This window comes from Drosophila tropicalis, unplaced genomic scaffold, assembly GCF_018151085.1.
Source record: "Drosophila tropicalis isolate 14030-0801.00 unplaced genomic scaffold, ASM1815108v1 contig_854, whole genome shotgun sequence".
Taxonomy (NCBI): Eukaryota; Metazoa; Arthropoda; class Insecta; order Diptera; family Drosophilidae; genus Drosophila; species Drosophila tropicalis.
Window position 1 is genome coordinate 23,786 of NW_027173348.1, and position 17,781 is coordinate 41,566.

Below are 17,781 nucleotides of genomic sequence, written 5' to 3' on the forward strand. Positions count from 1 at the left end.
TATTCGGCTGCCAGAGCAGCTGAATATTCCTCGAATTTATAATTTGAGTAAAATATTCGCCTAATAATTTGGCGTTTGCCAACACTGAAATCTAGCTTTACCCGATTTCCCACTTTTCAACACAAAAATAAAAAAGAAAAAAAAAAAAAATAAAAAAAAAAAAAAAAAAAAAAAAAAAAAAAAAAAGGCTGGGCAGCTAACCAATAATTTGGTAAATATTTTGTTTGCAACTGAAATCCAGCTTTAGCCGATTATTTCCGCTTTTCAACACTGAAATCTCGAGTAAGTCAATATTTACCGACAACCCCTTCAATATCGATTGTTTTTTATCGATTGTTAATCGAAGCTTTGCCCATGCCTAACAGTACACGTGGTGCCGAATTGTGTGACGCTTAAACAGTTGCTTTTTGGCTCTCGAGATGAGAGCAACAGCAACTTAAACTATTTTTGGTATTACTTTTCCCTTCCTTTACCTTTCTTAAATTTAACTTTTTTTAAACGCATTACCCGGTACGGTTAAAGAGCGAACAATAACTTCGACTTTTAAATTAAACTACGGTTGCAAACGATGACAGTTATGGCCAACAATCAACTATATTTATAGTTTTATATTTTTTTTAGTCACAACTTGTATTTATCCTATTGCATCCGGTTCCCGCTTACTCTGAAGTCTCTCACCGTGAATTCAGACCTGAATTTTCACTTGTTTCTACTTGCTGTTGATCCGGTACGGATGGCAGTTGATCGAAGCTAATGGACATATCTTCACCTTTTCGGCTTGAACAGGTAGCAACATGGCCCTGTACAATTCGAGAATTCGCAAATGTTAGTAACAGAGTTAGGCTTACGTGCTGCATAAAAGGAACAGACTAAGAATTTCATCCCATCAGCTTATAGTTCTGCTCCAGAAAGTACAGATTCATCATCGAATTTGAAGTCTACTTTAAGTTCAACAATGATGTCAATTACCCAAGAGGAAGATTAGAAACTGCTATCCAAATTGTAAAGAATAAAAATGTGTTTTAAATATATGTACATATATTTCATTTCATTTCATTACGCTTGGTCATGATTATGAAAAGTAATTTCCTTACCATTACCAGCCTTCCCGGATTCCATGATTAAGTTAACAGTCAGCATTTTTTCACTTTTTTTACTTTTCAGTTTTCACTTTTTACTTTTTAGAATCTTCAAAGGTAAAGTTTTTGTTTTATTTTTGATGTTGACTCTCTGAGGTCACGAAGTTGAATGATTTATTTACTGTACTCCCTGAACGGGTCGAATTTTCCAAACATCCCAGGCCTTCTTGGATCTCAAAAATTGTTCAGTTACTTCTGTCTAACTGAAAAACAAAGATATGTCGGAGACTGAATCAAAGCCTACTATGGTTCGTTTGTAAGAATAGTCACAATTTTCTTGCGAATGCTTTCCAACTCAGTAGTCCACGCAAAACTTTCCCTTCCTGATGTTAGGGAATACAACGGCTTTATGACTTCAAAGCATCCGGGTACGAATTTGCGAAAATAGGATGCAAGACCAATAAACTGTCGTACACCATAAACCGTCTGTGGCGGTGGCAACGATGTTAACGCAACAATCTTTCGCGAGTTTGGTCGAATTTCCCCTGCTCCTACTTCATATCCCAGATATTGAACGACTGTTTTTAAGAAACTACATTTGTTAACATTAAAAATGAATCCAGCATCTGTGAGAATGTCTAGTACTATTTTTAACCTTTCCAATCCTAATTCGACTGTGGGTGACACGATCATGATATCGTCCATGTAAACAATCACGTATGAATAGGCCAAGTCACCCAAGGCACGCATGACTGCCGTTCTAGTTAAAACTAAATGACTAATTGGCAATTTACATTTAATAAGAGAGTATTGAGTATGTGTACTTTCATGTGTATGTATTTATAGGTAAAATCAAAGTAGGCCAAAAATCAGTTCTGCTGCGAATATTTATTCGACTGCTGCTTTGGTGACTTTAGCTTTGTTCGTTTTTGATAAAATCAGTTTTGTTTAATTTGCGGGGGGCGGAAGTGGGCTTGGCAAAATTTTTAAATAGCCAGTTTCTGTGCGTTTATTAAACTAGTCTGCATACCAAATTTGATGTCTCTAGCTATCATACTTTTTAAGAAAAACAGTTTTATATATACTTTATAGGGTCGCAGAAGCTTCCTTCTGCCTGTTACATACATTTTGGCTACTTTAATATACCATTTCACCCTATGGGTGTATGGTATATAAAAACACGTCTGTACACGGCGGCAGTTAAATTATTATTTTGAATAGTGTTTCCCCATATTTGTGATTTGGCGTTAAGATCTCTCTGAAATTACCTCTACTTCACTAATGCAATTTAATTGCGTAAATTTTATATATTTTTTTAGATATATGTATGCCTACTCCACCATATCCATCTGCTCTGGGGTTGCAAATAAAGTTGTCATTCGCTAAACTACAATTAGCATTATTTGTAACCCAGATTTCAGATATAATCGCTATATCAATGTCGTTGTTTATTAAAAATATTTCTAGTAGATGTTTATTATTGTTATGTGTTAAGCTCTGTATATTGTACTGTAGAATCTTCATATGTCTATTATAATAAGATGTTAAGTGTAAGGCACTAAGTAAGGATTAAGGTTTGAATTGAATTAAGTTGGTTTATTTTTATAATACCTATCTATTTTTGTGTTAGTTTGTGCGATTCTATTTCTTAGTGTCTCTAAAAATTTATGGTGGTCTGAATTTAGTTGAATGTTCGGATTCTTCTTCTGCCATTTCAAGAGCAGAGGGGCTGTCAGTAAGCTGATTAGATTGGGATGTAATGGGTGGGAGTGTTGGTTTAAATCTGTTGTTTGCATGTGTGTTATTTCTCATTTAAAGTAATTTTGTGTTCATTTAGAGTCGCTTTCCAGGTACTCATTGTTTCAGAAGAGTTTCTCTCTTCGTTTCGTCTGTTTTGCATGTTTCCTAATGTTTTATTGTATGGGATGTGAGCGTGTAGTTATTCTGTTGATAATTTTGTGTTGTTCTGCAGAATTGGGGTTGTAGATGTCTTTTGCCATGTTGGAATGGCAAACTGTGTTGTATCATTAGTGCCTATCGTATTTTGTCTTTGGAAAAGAGCTGGATATTTAATTTTTACCTCATTTCTGGATAGATTCTCCATTGTCATACATTTCTGTATGGCAAATGCTCTCTTGCGAGCTGGGCAGTCGATTGAGGTAGCTTGGTGGTTTTCTTTGCAATTGATACAAATAGTTTGTGTGCAGGTTTCTTCTTTATCATGTGACAGTGAGCATTTGCTGCACTTTTGGTCTAAGTGTTTGCAGTGCTGCGCAAAGTGATTAAATCTGAAGCATCTGTAGCATTGACTAAAAGGTACAAAAGGACTTACTGGAACTTTTGACTATAGGAAAGTTATTTCTGTTGGTATTTGAGATCCTTTAAAAACTATTTTAACTCTAGATGTTGCAACTAGATTGTCCTTCTCCTTTCTACGCACACGAATAATCTCGTGTATGTCCACTGGTGCTGAGATATACTCCTTAAGTTCTTCGTCTGCGAATCTTGTGGGGATCTGGAATATGATTCCAGGTTTGTATAGGAAATGCTTTAGTAACTTGGGCGATTAAAATTCTACCTTGCAACGTCCATATCCTATTTTATTGACAGCTATTGTGTCTTTGACTTTTAGTTTAAACAAAACTGCATTTAGCTCTAATGGATTAATTGGTAATCTGCATTTACTGCTCTCTTTGTTATTTTCATCTACTCTGTCTACATACACCACGAATGGTCCCTTGTGTGTATTGTTATAATATGGCAAATCGGTTTTTTGCTTCTGCTTTTGCTGTCAGATTTTCTGATTTCGGTTTTTATACCATACACCCATAGGGTGAAATGGTATATTAAAGTCGCCAAAATGTATGTAACAGGCAGAAGGAAGCTTCTCCGACCCTATAAGGTATATATATTCTTGATCAGGATGAATAGCCGAGTCGATCTAGCCATGTCCGTCTGTCCGTCCGTCCGTCCGTCCGTATGAACACGCAGATCTCGGAGACTATAAGAGCTAGAGCCACCAAATTTGGTATGTATACTCGTGTAGTATGCACATATTCAGAGTTAATTGGAATTTCGGCCACGCCCCCTTACGCCCCCAGGAATCACATAAAACTGTTTTTCTTAAAAAGTATAACAGCTAGAGACATCAAATTTGGTTTATATACTCGTTTAGTTGGCGCGCAGAAACTAATTGTTTAAACTTTTTGCCACGCCCCCTTCCGCCCCCGGAATTTACATAAAACTGATTTTCTTAAAAACTATGACAGCTACCGACATCAAATTTGGTATGCAGACTAGTTTAATAGACGCGCAGAAACTGGCTATTTAAAAATTTTGCCACGCCCACTTCCGCCCCCGCAAATCAAACAAAACTGATTTTATCAAAAACAAACAAAGCTAAAGTCACCAAATTTAGTATGTATACTGGCTTAGTATTCGCGCAGAGTATATATATTTTCATATTTTGCCACGCCCACTTCCGCCTCCATAATTAAGAAAAAACCGATTTTCTCCTGTAGTTTTTTGACTATTGCATTCAAATTCGGCAGACTAATTAATCTTATCTATTTCTACAAAACTACCAAATTTTATTGAAATCGGACAAGAAACATGCAAAATATGAGTATGAACGTATTTTACTACGCGGTCCACAAGGCCAGAATTGGCCGTTGGCTAGTAGCGGCGCTAGAGTGCTCGTGTGTTCGTAGAGTGAGCGAGATAGCACATACTATGAAACATGTAAAAACAATTTAATAGACATACATATGTACATTTGGTTTTCGAAATTTAAAAAAATTTGTTTCACCTGGTGTATGGTATACCCGAGTCGACGAGTCGACTTACTTGCTTCATTTGCTGTTGCTTTTGCTTCGACTATTCATAGTTTTCGAAGCAGAAGCCTCAGCACACAGAAAAACTGTCGACAGTTTTCGCAGTTTTCAAACCCTGAATTAGACTCACCGCTCGTGGTCCTTAACTTTTAATCCGCCACGCCTTTCTACACGCCATGCATCGATGCACTGCTTAGCTCAATATTTGGTATCAACATCTCTTCGTTGAGGGCCTGACGATAAAAGGATCTGTGCAGCTATTAAGCAAAGGTCATGTGATAATAGCACGATCCTAACAGTGCCGGAGGGTAAGACCGACCATTGGATCGAGCAGCAAAGTATCCATCACGGGATCCTAAAACTTGTCAGGTGCATCGGTACACTCATCTTCAGTCAGCTGAATGGTAACATATGTAGATCTCATGGGCTCGTAGCGTTAACGCCTTTCAGTGCTCCACCTCAAAGACTGAGCTTAGCGCTTGACATTTGATTCTTATGAAGGCCTCATTGCGGATACGCACATCAAAGGAACGCTCATCGGCAGCCAAGGCCTGAGCGAATCTATCACAGTCCAAGTGGAGATATTTATCAAAGATCTAAGTAAACTACGCGGCTCCCAACCCTATTTCGCTGAATTCCCTACTTTCAGATCTTAGCATTTGTATTAGATTAAAATTAGGCATACAGCTAAGTTGATCGACCAACTTAGCGCGCAAAATTGTTCTTTGATCAACTGTCTCACGTACCACCGTTAAATAGGAGACGCTCATCTGTAGCCAATTGGGTGAGACGACTCTGTTGCTGATCAGCTCTCATTTTACTTAAATTCTGTCTGTCCGTCAATAACTGTTGCGTCAGATGTATAAGCTAATATAGTTCTTTAACTAATTTGGATCGACCGATTCCGTTTATTTGTACATAAAAGACTAAAACTAAAAGTACAAAATGTTCTTATGCTAAGCTAGCCCTGACCTATAATCGCTGTGTCAGCAATTATGCTGCATGGATCAAGTTCGTCGCGACGTCCGCGCGTGTAGCGTTGTCAGCGGAGAAGCGATTGCATGGGAAGCAGAAATATAGTTGCAGGTTTGCTGCCCATGCAGAATTTAGGCCGATGACTTTGTGTTAACTTATATACCAAACCCAATGAGGTGTAAAACTTGCCAGCTGCTTGGCCATACAGCTAAACACTGCAATAATGAACCACTTTGTGGTAATTGCGCTTTACCTCCCCATTCGCCTGATAACTGCACACAAACGAAATGCGTCAACTGCTCAGAAGATCACCCATCTTACTCTCGCCAATGCCCCAAATATCAGCAGCAAAGACAAATTTTGAAAATTAAGACAGCAAAAAAATGTACAATGCGCGAAGCTAAGTTAATCTTCAATGCAACAACAACAAAGCAATCCAACCCTTCTTCCTACGCTGCAGTGACGATGGCTGGACACAATAGAAACGAAAAAACATCTGATCAAAATAACAACAAAAACTACAACTCAAGCCCAAATCACAACAAACTAAGCAAAGATAAGACAATTACTGTCACAAATGAAGGAACAACAACAACAACATCAAACACCTCTATGCCGCTGTCTTATCAGCAAAAACAACACGAAAATAACAAAAACGCATCAGCCGATTTCGACTATGCTACTCTGGGCTGCTCGCCTAAAACCACTGAATATTTAAAACAACCCCAAACTAACAAAATTACCAAATTCTCTAACACAAACCTCCCAACTACCTCCACAAATTTAACTCAAAAAGAATATAACACCACATCAGAAGAGTCTATGGAGGACTCTGATACGTAATTAGATATAAACTTTTTCCACTGCATATAGTATCCACTTTACGCCTTCCAAATAATGACCCTTACAATTCTGCAATGGAATATAAACGGTTATTTCAACAATTACATCGATCTAGTTTATTAATTAAACAAGCAAAACCGGATATTATATGCCTACAAGAGACTAATATCAAATCTAACAATACTAATGTTGCAACTCCCAAACCATTTATTGGTTATTTTTTCAATAACTCTCCCAATCACCATGCGAAGCATGGCGTGGGTATACTTATACGTCAAAACATCCCACACAAAACTCTCAACATAATCTCGATCACTTGCTCCATGGGCATCGAGGTTTTATCCCACCCTAATATTATAATATTTAATTCCTATATACCCCCCAACCAAAGACTAATAGCCTCAGATTTAATAAATATTGTAGAGTCAGCTCTTAAGCCTATAGTCTATGTCGGGGACTTCAATGCTTGGAGTCCTCTTTGGGGGTCCAGCTCTCGCAATCCCAAAGGTTATCAAGTTGAAGATCTCATAGTCAAAACAAACTTAGCTATTTTAAATGACGGCTCTGCCACCCACCATTCAACTCACAACTCTTTTACTAACATTGATCTGAGTATGACTTCCGTATCGCTAGTACCATACAGCAAATGGTCCATTTCCCAAAATTTACGCGGGAGCGATCATTTTCCTATTACTATTAACCTTCTGACTCATTTAAAACCTGAAAAGGTTCCACCTATAATTAGGTTCAAAACTGACTACGCCAACTGGAATATCTTCCAATCGGTTTATAAAAAACACTTCCAGTTCCCTTCGACCAACGACTTGAACCTCTTCGTTGCCAGAATTACGAAAAGCATAAAAACAGCAGCCAACGTATCCATTCCACAAAGCAATCCTAAAAAACAGATAAGAAACCATGTTTGGTTCAGCCCAAGTCTCCAAGATCTAAGAAAACAAAAGCAGACTCTCTGGCATAACTATAAAACCATTCGAAACTCCACCAATTTAGTAGCCTACAAAAAGTAAAGAGAAGCTATTAGAGATAAACGAGATTCTTTTTGCAATTTTACTTTTAACATTAACCCACTTTCCACAACAAAAAAATTATGGGCGGATATAAACAAATTAAAATCGGAATTTTCCCAGGGCCTCTTAAATCCATCAGAGATAATAATGTTGAGCTACAAAATTCGGTTGATATTGGTAATGCTTTTGGAGCTATGTGGTCCAATTATTCCAGCGATGAAAACTTCTCTAATGTGTATAAAGTAAATAAAGAAAACTTCCTCTCTCTAGCATACTCGCCCAATCACATTTCCGCAGATGCTAAGTATCATGATGCTCAGATCACATCCCTGCAGCACGCTAAGGGGAAATCTCCTGGTTATGACCGCATCTCATACCCTATGCTTCGAAACTTGCCAATAGAAGGAAAGCAAAGATTGCTAGAAATTTACAACAAAATGTTAGATGCTATCCGCATACATGGAGAACGGCCATAATAATCCCAATCCCTAAGCCAAACAAACCTTCCCACGAATTATGATCCTTCCGTCCCATATCCCTACTCTCTTGCTTGAGCAAAACACTGGAAAAAATTCTTGCCAAAAGGATCTTGTGGTTTATTAGCAAAAATAAACTTATCAGCCCCAACCAAACTGCATTCAAACAACAACACAGTACCATGGACTCACTATTGCATATCCATCATTACGCGTCAGATGCTCTTTCCACCAAAAATCATGTGACCATTCTGGCTACTGGCTAGTGAAGGCTTTCATGACCAAGCGATCCATCCGTGTTAGAGTTAATAATACTTTAACTAATTTCTATGCATTACACAACGGCATTCCACAAGGATCACCACTCTCAGTGGTATTGTTCATGATTGCCTTCCACTCCCTAGACAATATAATACTAAAACACAAAAAAATACAACTCTCCGTTTACGCGGATGATGCTATAATATACAGCAACTGCAAAAATACAAATTCACTATTTCTTACTTTTAAACAAATACTCATGGATATCGTTGAATGGGGTAATTTCTCAGGGGCCACTCTTGCCTTAAACAAATGTAAATTATTTCATATTTGTAAAAAAACAACATCTCTAATTCATGCGACAAGAGCCCTAATACTGGATGGTGTGCGCCATCCAACATCAAATTGTTCTCCCCCGCATACTATGCAGCAGTACGGCGTAGCATTGGCGCCTTCCCCACAACTCCGACGAAAAGCCTTTTAGCGGAAGCTGGGCTTCCTGAAGTACAGACGATAGCCGCGCAACTGACTTTTAAGCTTATACCTAAAATTCTCTGCTCGACCAACCAAATTCTGCTAAAAGACTTCAATACAACGGTTAAACAGCGACGAAGTTTCAAAGTCATGTCTACTATACGCAGATGTTCCAGTTTCTTCAAAAAACATCAACCGGATATGCCATATCGTTGGAACAAAATCAGCCCATCTCCTCCTTGGCAACTTCTGGGCCACACCGTGAACACGTCTCTCAACTTATTAAAAAAATCAAAAACACCAAAAAATGTATTTCAGCAAATGCTAGCTGCCGAAACGGAAAAAGTCCCCAACTGGATCTGGCTTTACAGTGACGGATCGAAAACAATTGACTCCACGAGCTTCGCAGTCGTTAGCCAATCTGGAACCCTCGTCTCATCTGGAATTCTCCCCTCATACTTCTCAATACTTTCTGCCGAAGCGGTTGCAATCCTTAAAGCAATTAAACACGCTCTCGAACTCAAAGGCAAATTCATAGTATGCAGCGACAGTCTTTCTATACTCAATGCAGTCAATAACATATACAACCAAACTAGCCTGATATGTGAAATTCGACATCTTTGCATAAAACACGCTAGCAAAATAAAACTCCTTTGGGCTCCTGGTCACATGGGCGTAAAAGGTAATGAGCTTGCAGATGCAGCGGCCAAACTGTCACCCCTGGTGTTAGAGAAGACTTATGGCGCAACATTAAGGAGATACTAAGAAAAAAGGAAATCACTCAATGGGACAGTTACGATCATAGGCTTAAACAATTTAACCCAAGCATGGAACCAGTCCGATACCCACCTTCATGCCACAGAAAACATTGCAATATCATCACCCGCCTCAGAACGGGGCACTCCGCCTTAACCCACGACCATCTGCTAAATGGAAAAGCTATGCCCAGATGCCCGAAATGCGAGGGAGAATTATCAACCAAACACATATTGGATACCTGCCCACAACTGCATAATTCAAGGATTTGTCCATTTGGCCAAACCCAACCCACCTCTCTTCTTATTTCACCCACACCCAATAACATAAAATTAGTAATCAACTTCCTAGATGTAAATAACTTACTCAATAAGATATAAGTTAACGGTCGAGTCGATGGCCTTAGCAGCTAGCACTTTTAACCCGTTAGTTATTATATTATTTTGTATAATAATTAATAATAAAAAATAATAATAATAAAATAGTTCAGAATACAATATTCGGCTGCCAGAGCAGCTGAATATTCCTCGAATTTATAATTTGAGTAAAATATTCGCCTAATATTTGGCGTTTGCCAACACTGAAATCCAGCTTTAGCCGATTATTTCCGCTTTTCAACACTGAAATCTCGAGTAAGTCAATATTTACCGACAACCCCTTCAATATCGATTGTTTTTTATCGATTGTTAATCGAAGCTTTGCCCATGCCTAACAGTACACGTGGTGCCGAATTGTGTGACGCTTAAACAGTTGCTTTTTGGCTCTCGAGATGAGAGCAACAGCAACTTAAACTATTTTTGGTATTACTTTTCCCTTCCTTTACCTTTCTTAAATTTAACTTTTTTTAAACGCATTACCCGGTACGGTTAAAGAGCGAACAATAACTTCGACTTTTAAATTAAACTACGGTTGCAAACGATGACAGTTATGGCCAACAATCAACTATATTTATAGTTTTATATTTTTTTTAGTCACAACTTGTATTTATCCTATTGCATCCGGTTCCCGCTTACTCTGAAGTCTCTCACCGTGAATTCAGACCTGAATTTTCACTTGTTTCTACTTGTTGTTGATCCGGTACGGATGGCAGTTGATCGAAGCTAATGGACATATCTTCACCTTTTCGGCTTGAACAGGTAGCAACATGGCCCTGTACAATTCGAGAATTCGCAAATGTTAGTAACAGAGTTAGGCTTACGTGCTGCATAAAAGGAACAGACTAAGAATTTCATCCCATCAGCTTATAGTTCTGCTCCAGAAAGTACAGATTCATCATCGAATTTGAAGTCTACTTTAAGTTCAACAATGATGTCAATTACCCAAGAGGAAGATTAGAAACTGCTATCCAAATTGTAAAGAATAAAAATTTAATGTTTGTTTTAAATATATGTACATATATTTCATTTCATTTCATTACGCTTGGTCATGATTATGAAAAGTAATTTCCTTACCATTACCAGCCTTCCCGGATTCCATGATTAAGTTAACAGTCAGCATTTTTTCACTTTTTTTACTTTTCAGTTTTCACTTTTTACTTTTTAGAATCTTCAAAGGTAAAGTTTTTGTTTTATTTTTGATGTTGACTCTCTGAGGTCACGAAGTTGAATGATTTATTTACTGTACTCCCTGAACGGGTCGAATTTTCCAAACATCCCAGGCCTTCTTGGATCTCAAAAATTGTTCAGTTACTTCTGTCTAACTGAAAAACAAAGATATGTCGGAGACTGAATCAAAGCCTACTATGGTTCGTTTGTAAGAATAGTCACAATTTTCTTGCGAATGCTTTCCAACTCAGTAGTCCACGCAAAACTTTCCCTTCCTGATGTTAGGGAATACAACGGCTTTATGACTTCAAAGCATCCGGGTACGAATTTGCGAAAATAGGATGCAAGACCAATAAACTGTCGTACACCATAAACCGTCTGTGGCGGTGGCAACGATGTTAACGCAACAATCTTTCGCGAGTTTGGTCGAATTTCCCCTGCTCCTACTTCATATCCCAGATATTGAACGACTGTTTTTAAGAAACTACATTTGTTAACATTAAAAATGAATCCAGCATCTGTGAGAATGTCTAGTACTATTTTTAACCTTTCCAATCCTAATTCGACTGTGGGTGACACGATCATGATATCGTCCATGTAAACAATCACGTATGAATAGGCCAAGTCACCCAAGGCACGCATGACTGCCGTTCTAGTTAAAACTAAATGACTAATTGGCAATTTACATTTAATAAGAGAGTATTGAGTATGTGTACTTTCATGTGTATGTATTTATAGGTAAAATCAAAGTAGGCAAAAAATCAGTTCTGCTGCGAATATTTATTCGACTGCTGCTTTGGTGACTTTAGCTTTGTTCGTTTTTGATAAAATCAGTTTTGTTTAATTTGCGGGGGCGGAAGTGGGCTTGGCAAAATTTTTAAATAGCCAGTTTCTGTGCGTTTATTAAACTAGTCTGCATACCAAATTTGATGTCTCTAGCTATTATACTTTTTAAGAAAAACAGTTTTATATATACTTTATAGGGTCGCAGAAGCTTCCTTCTGCCTGTTACATACATTTTGGCGACTTTAATATACCATTTCACCCTATGGGTGTATGGTATAAAAAACACGTCTGTACACGGCGGCAGTTAAATTATTATTTTGAATAGTGTTTCCCCATATTTGTGATTTGGCGTTAAGATCTCCTCCTATGATTGCTAAACAATTAGTCTGGTTTGCCCTCATTAGAATATCTTTTCCTTTCTCAAAAGATCATCATTAAAACTTTCTTAGTGGACACTGAAATTACCTCTACTTCACTAATGCAATTTAATTGCGTAAATTTTATATATTTTTTTAGATATATGTATGCCTACTCCACCATATCCATCTGCTCTGGGGTTGCAAATAAAGTTGTCATTCGCTAAACTACAATTAGCATTATTTGTAACCCAGATTTCAGATATAATCGCTATATCAATGTCGTTGTTTATTAAAAATATTTCTAGTAGATGTTTATTATTGTTATGTGTTAAGCTCTGTATATTGTACTGTAGAATCTTCATATGTCTATTATAATAAGATGTTAAGTGTAAGGCACTAAGTAAGGATTAAGGTTTGAATTGAATTAAGTTGGTTTATTTTTATAATACCTATATATTTTTGTGTTAGTTTGTGCGATTCTATTTCTTAGTGTCTCTAAAAATTTATGGTGGTCTGAATTTAGTTGAATGTTCGGATTAGTTATAAATGAGGAGATTCTATAGCCGCTGTGATTAGCCTTCTTCTGCCATTTCAAGAGCAGAGGGGCTGTCAGTAAGCTGATTAGATTGGGATGTAATGGGTGGGAGTGTTGGTTTAAATCTGTTGTTTGCATGTGTGTTATTTCTCATTTAAAGTAATTTTGTGTTCATTTAGAGTCGCTTTCCAGGTACTCATTATTTCAGAAGAGTTTCTCTCTTCGTTTCGTCTGTTTTGCATGTTTCCTAATGTTTTATTGTATGGGATGTGAGCGTGTAGTTGTTCTGTTGATAATTTTGTGTTGTTCTGCAGAATTGGGGTTGTAGATGTCTTTTGCCATGTTGGAACTGGCAAACTGTGTTGTATCATTAGTGCCTATCGTATTTTGTCTTTGGAAAAGAGCTGGATATCTAATTTTTACCTCATTTCTGGATAGATTCTCCATTGTCATACATTTCTGTATGGCAAATGCTCTCTTGCGAGCTGGGCAGTCGATTGAGGTAGCTTGGTGGTTTTCTTTGCAATTGATACAAATTTTAGTTTGTGTGCAGGTTTCTTCTTTATCATGTGACAGTGAGCATTTGCTGCACTTTTGGTCTAACTGTTTGCAGTGCTGCGCAAAGTGATTAAATCTGAAGCATCTGTAGCATTGACTAAAAGGTACAAAAGGACTTACTGGAACTTTTGACTATAGGAAAGTTATTTCTGTTGGTATTTGAGATCCTTTAAAAACTATTTTAACTCTAGATGTTGCAACTAGATTGTCCTTCTCCTTTCTACGCACACGAATAATCTCGTGTATGTCCACTGGTGCTGAGATATACTCCTTAAGTTCTTCGTCTGCGAATCTTGTGGGGATCTGGAATATGATTCCAGGTTTGTATAGGAAATGCTTTAGTAACTTGGGCGATTAAAATTCTACCTTGCAACGTCCATATCCTATTTTATTGACAGCTATTGTGTCTTTGACTTTTAGTTTAAACAAAACTGCATTTAGCTCTAATGGATTAATTGGTAATCTGCATTTACTGCTCTCTTTGTTATTTTCATCTACTCTGTCTACATACACCACAAATGGTCCCTTGTGTGTATTGTTATAATATGGCAAATCGGCTTTTTGCTTCTGCTTTTGCTGTCAGATTTTCTGATTTCGGTTTTTTGCTGTTCGTTTTTGCTTCGACTATTCATAGTTTTCGAAGCAGAAGCCTCAGCACACAGAAAAACTGTCGACAGTTTTCGCAGTTTTCAAACCCTGAATTACACTCACCGCTCGTGGTCCTTAACTTTTAATCCGCCACGCCTTTCTACACGCCATGCATCGATGCACTGCTTAGCTCAATATTTGGTATCAACATCTCTTCGTTGAGGGCCTGACGATAAAAGGATCTGTGCAGCTATTAAGCAAAGGTCATGTGATAATAGCACGATCCTAACAGTGCCGGAGGGTAAGACCGACCATTGGATCGAGCAGCAAAGTATCCATCACGGGATCCTAAAACTTATCAGGTGCATCGGTACACTCATCTTCAGTCTGTTGAATGGTAACATATGTAGATCTCATGGGCTCGTAGCGTTAACGCCTTACAGTGCTCCACCTCAAAGACTGAGCTTAGCGCTTGACATTTGATTCTTATGAAGGCCTCATTGCGGATACGCACATCAAAGAAACGCTCATCGGCAGCCAAGGCCTGAGCGAATCTATCACAGTCCAAGCGGAGATATTTTTTAAAGATTTAAGTAAGTAAACTACGCGGCTCCCAATCTTATTTCGCTGAATTCCCTTCTTTCAGATCATAGCATTTGCGGCCAGCTAATTGCATACAGCTAAATTGATTGACCAACTTAGCGCGCTAAATTGTTATTTAATGTCACTAGTTAGATAGTGAAACAGATCAATTGCCTCACGTACCACCGTTGAATAGGAGACGCTCATCTGCAGCCAATTGGGTGAGACGACTCTGTTGCTGCTCAGCGCTCATTCTACTTAAATTCAGTACGTCCGGCAATAAATGTTGCGTCAGATGTATACGCTTCAAATTCTCCAAGGATTCATCGGGCAAGAATTTAGTATCATTCATCAGCATATTGGCGAATTTAACAAACTGATTGCCCACACGCGATTCATAGATGACTGCCTGACGACAAATAGGACCCTTCCACAAAGATTTCAACAATTGGTATTTTATTATAAACTTATCACAGAATTCTGAGCTATGACTTGATGTCTTTTCTTTCTTTCCATTCGTGCTGTGCGGAAAGCGCATCACTCGGTGTGGGTTGCTGCAGAGGCAACTGGGATATAAATGGCCCTTCAATGGGCCGACCCTTAAGTTGGTACAACATAAATTCGCAAACAGTGGAATAGAATTCAAGGCATCGTTGCAATAAACCAGAATCCAATAATGTATTCTTACTGCAAGTTTTTGACCCATTGCTTCTCCCAACGCTCTGGGAACTAATTATGTAGTATAACGATTGGGATAACCTGAATTAGCCCAATGTACTTTGGGACGATCCAATTCATCGATGAGCTTCTGCTATTCGCACTTTCTGGCGATACCGTTGAATAGATAGCCCAAATGATGAGCCTGAAGGAGGACCGTCTTGGTGATAAATCGCTAAGACTGAAAGTATGCTATCTGTACTTCAAAGTATGAATTACACGGGTTTGAAAAAAACCCAAGTTGTCAAACAAATATCTGCTGACAATTCTTGATGCCCGCAGATAGTCTTGAGTTGTCATTCCTAAGTGCCATAGCTCTTTTGCTGTTTTGTACTTATACCACGCACCCATTGGGTGAAATGGTATATCAAAGTCGCCAAAATGTATGTAACAGGCAGAAGGAAGCTTTTCCGACCACATAAAGTATTTATGTATATTCTTGATCAGTGTCAACAGCCGAGTCGCTCTCCCTCCGTCTTTCCGTCCGTCCGTCCGTCGATGTGTCCGTCCGTATGAACACCTACATCTCGGAGACTATAAGAGTTAGAGCCATTAAATTTAGTATGTAGACTCGTGTAGTATGTACAGTGATAGAGTTTACTTAAAATTTTTGCCACGCCCCTTTCCGCTCGCGGAATTAAAAAAAATCGGTTATCTCAAAGACTATTCTAGCTAGAGTCACCGAATTTGGTATGTAAAGGAATAAATTCGGCACACTAGTTAGTCTTATAAATTTTTACCAACCTACCAAATTTGATTAAAATCGGACTAAAAACGTGTGAAATATGCATATAAAAGTGTTTTACTAGGCGGTTCAAGAGGCCGGAGTTGGCCGTAGGCTAGCGGCGGCGCTAGAGGTGTGTCTATTATTGTGAGTGAGCAAGATAGATTAAGCTATAATAAAACATGTAATATAACTAGCTAGCCTCCGATTAGCCTGTTATCTGCCTCTGCAAACAACGTTCTTTCTGGCTCATCGGCACTTGTTGGCGAGTCAAAAAACTAACTTCGTCCCTAACTCTGGGCTATCAGAATGTACGTGGACTAAAGTCTAAACTCTCTAGACTATGTAGATAGATTAGCTTTTGACTTTCATATTCTTGCCTTTACTGAAACTTGGCTGAAGCCTGATATTGCCGATGCTTCAATTTTCACTTCAAAATATTTAACATACAGACATGATCGGACTATCCGTAATGGTGGTGGTGTTTTGATCGCTGTTGATTCAGCGTTCTCGTCTGAAATTGTCCAGTCTTCCAATCAGAAGATTGAATTTGTTTGTGTTAAAATTTTTTAAAACTCTTTTTCTGCCTATATTACTTGTTCGATTCCACCACAGTCCGACTTGGCACTATACATTCACCATCTGCAAGCTATTCAACTTATTTCCTCATATCTCTCTGACAAAGACTTGCTCGTTGTTTTGGGAGATTTTAATTTACCTGAGATTGCCTGGACCCTTTCATAAGATTCTTTATTAATGTTGCCCTCCTAGTCACATTGTTTCATAGATGGTTTGCTTGAGTTATCCCTAACTCAAATCATGTCCGAAATAGTCGTGACAGATCACTAGATCTGGTATTTGTGTTGGATTCTTCCAACTGCGATGTTTCCAGGACTTATCCCTTAGTCATCCCTGAAGACAACTTTCATCCAACTCTGGATGTAACCATTGACCTTCCTTTTGGGGTTATGACTAAATATAATAACTCGATGCCTCCAACCCGATGTTTACTAAACTCAAAAAACTTTTGTTAGCTAATGATTGGTCATATCTGTATACTTGCACGGATATGGACTCTGCCATTTCTGTCTTCTATAAAACTCTTAAGTCGTTCTTCAATGTTTGTGTCCCGCGTGTGACCCAAGGATGGTGTGATAGACCTCCTTGGTTCTCACGTGAGTTATGTAACTTGAAGAACGTAAAATCAAGATGCTATAAAAGATTTCAAAAATCCGGTAAAGCATCGGGTTTTTCCCTTTATGTACTTGTTCGATCAAATTTTATGCTGCTAAATTCACAATGCTATAAAGATTATCTTAAGCGTTGTTAACTTAAGTTTCCTCGCGATGCTAGCAATTTTATAACATTGTCAATGTAAAACTTAAGACATCAGTGCACCCGTCTTACTTGTCTTCCGAAAACAATAAAGCTGACACTGATCAGGCAATTCCCGCTATGTTTGCTGATTCCTTCAAAACAACTTATTCCTCTTCGATTTATCAAGCAAATCCTCCTTACCTTCATCACTTGCAATCGTTTAGCTGCATTTTAGACCCTGTGCTTGATGAAAGTTCGGTTCTTAGCGTGCTCAGTTCCGTAAAACCAGTATATGCACCTGGCCCGGACGGAATACCAGGCTGCGTGTTAAGGTTTTGTGCAGAGG

At 38.3% G+C, this 17,781-nt stretch overlaps 1 pseudogene; it reads right to left on the reverse strand.

The window, feature by feature from the left end:
* Window positions 1-709: 709 nt before the first annotated feature.
* Window positions 710-15,215, reverse strand: LOC137581661 (ubiquitin conjugation factor E4 B-like; annotated as a pseudogene).
* Between the last annotated feature and the right edge of the window lie 2,566 nt (window positions 15,216-17,781).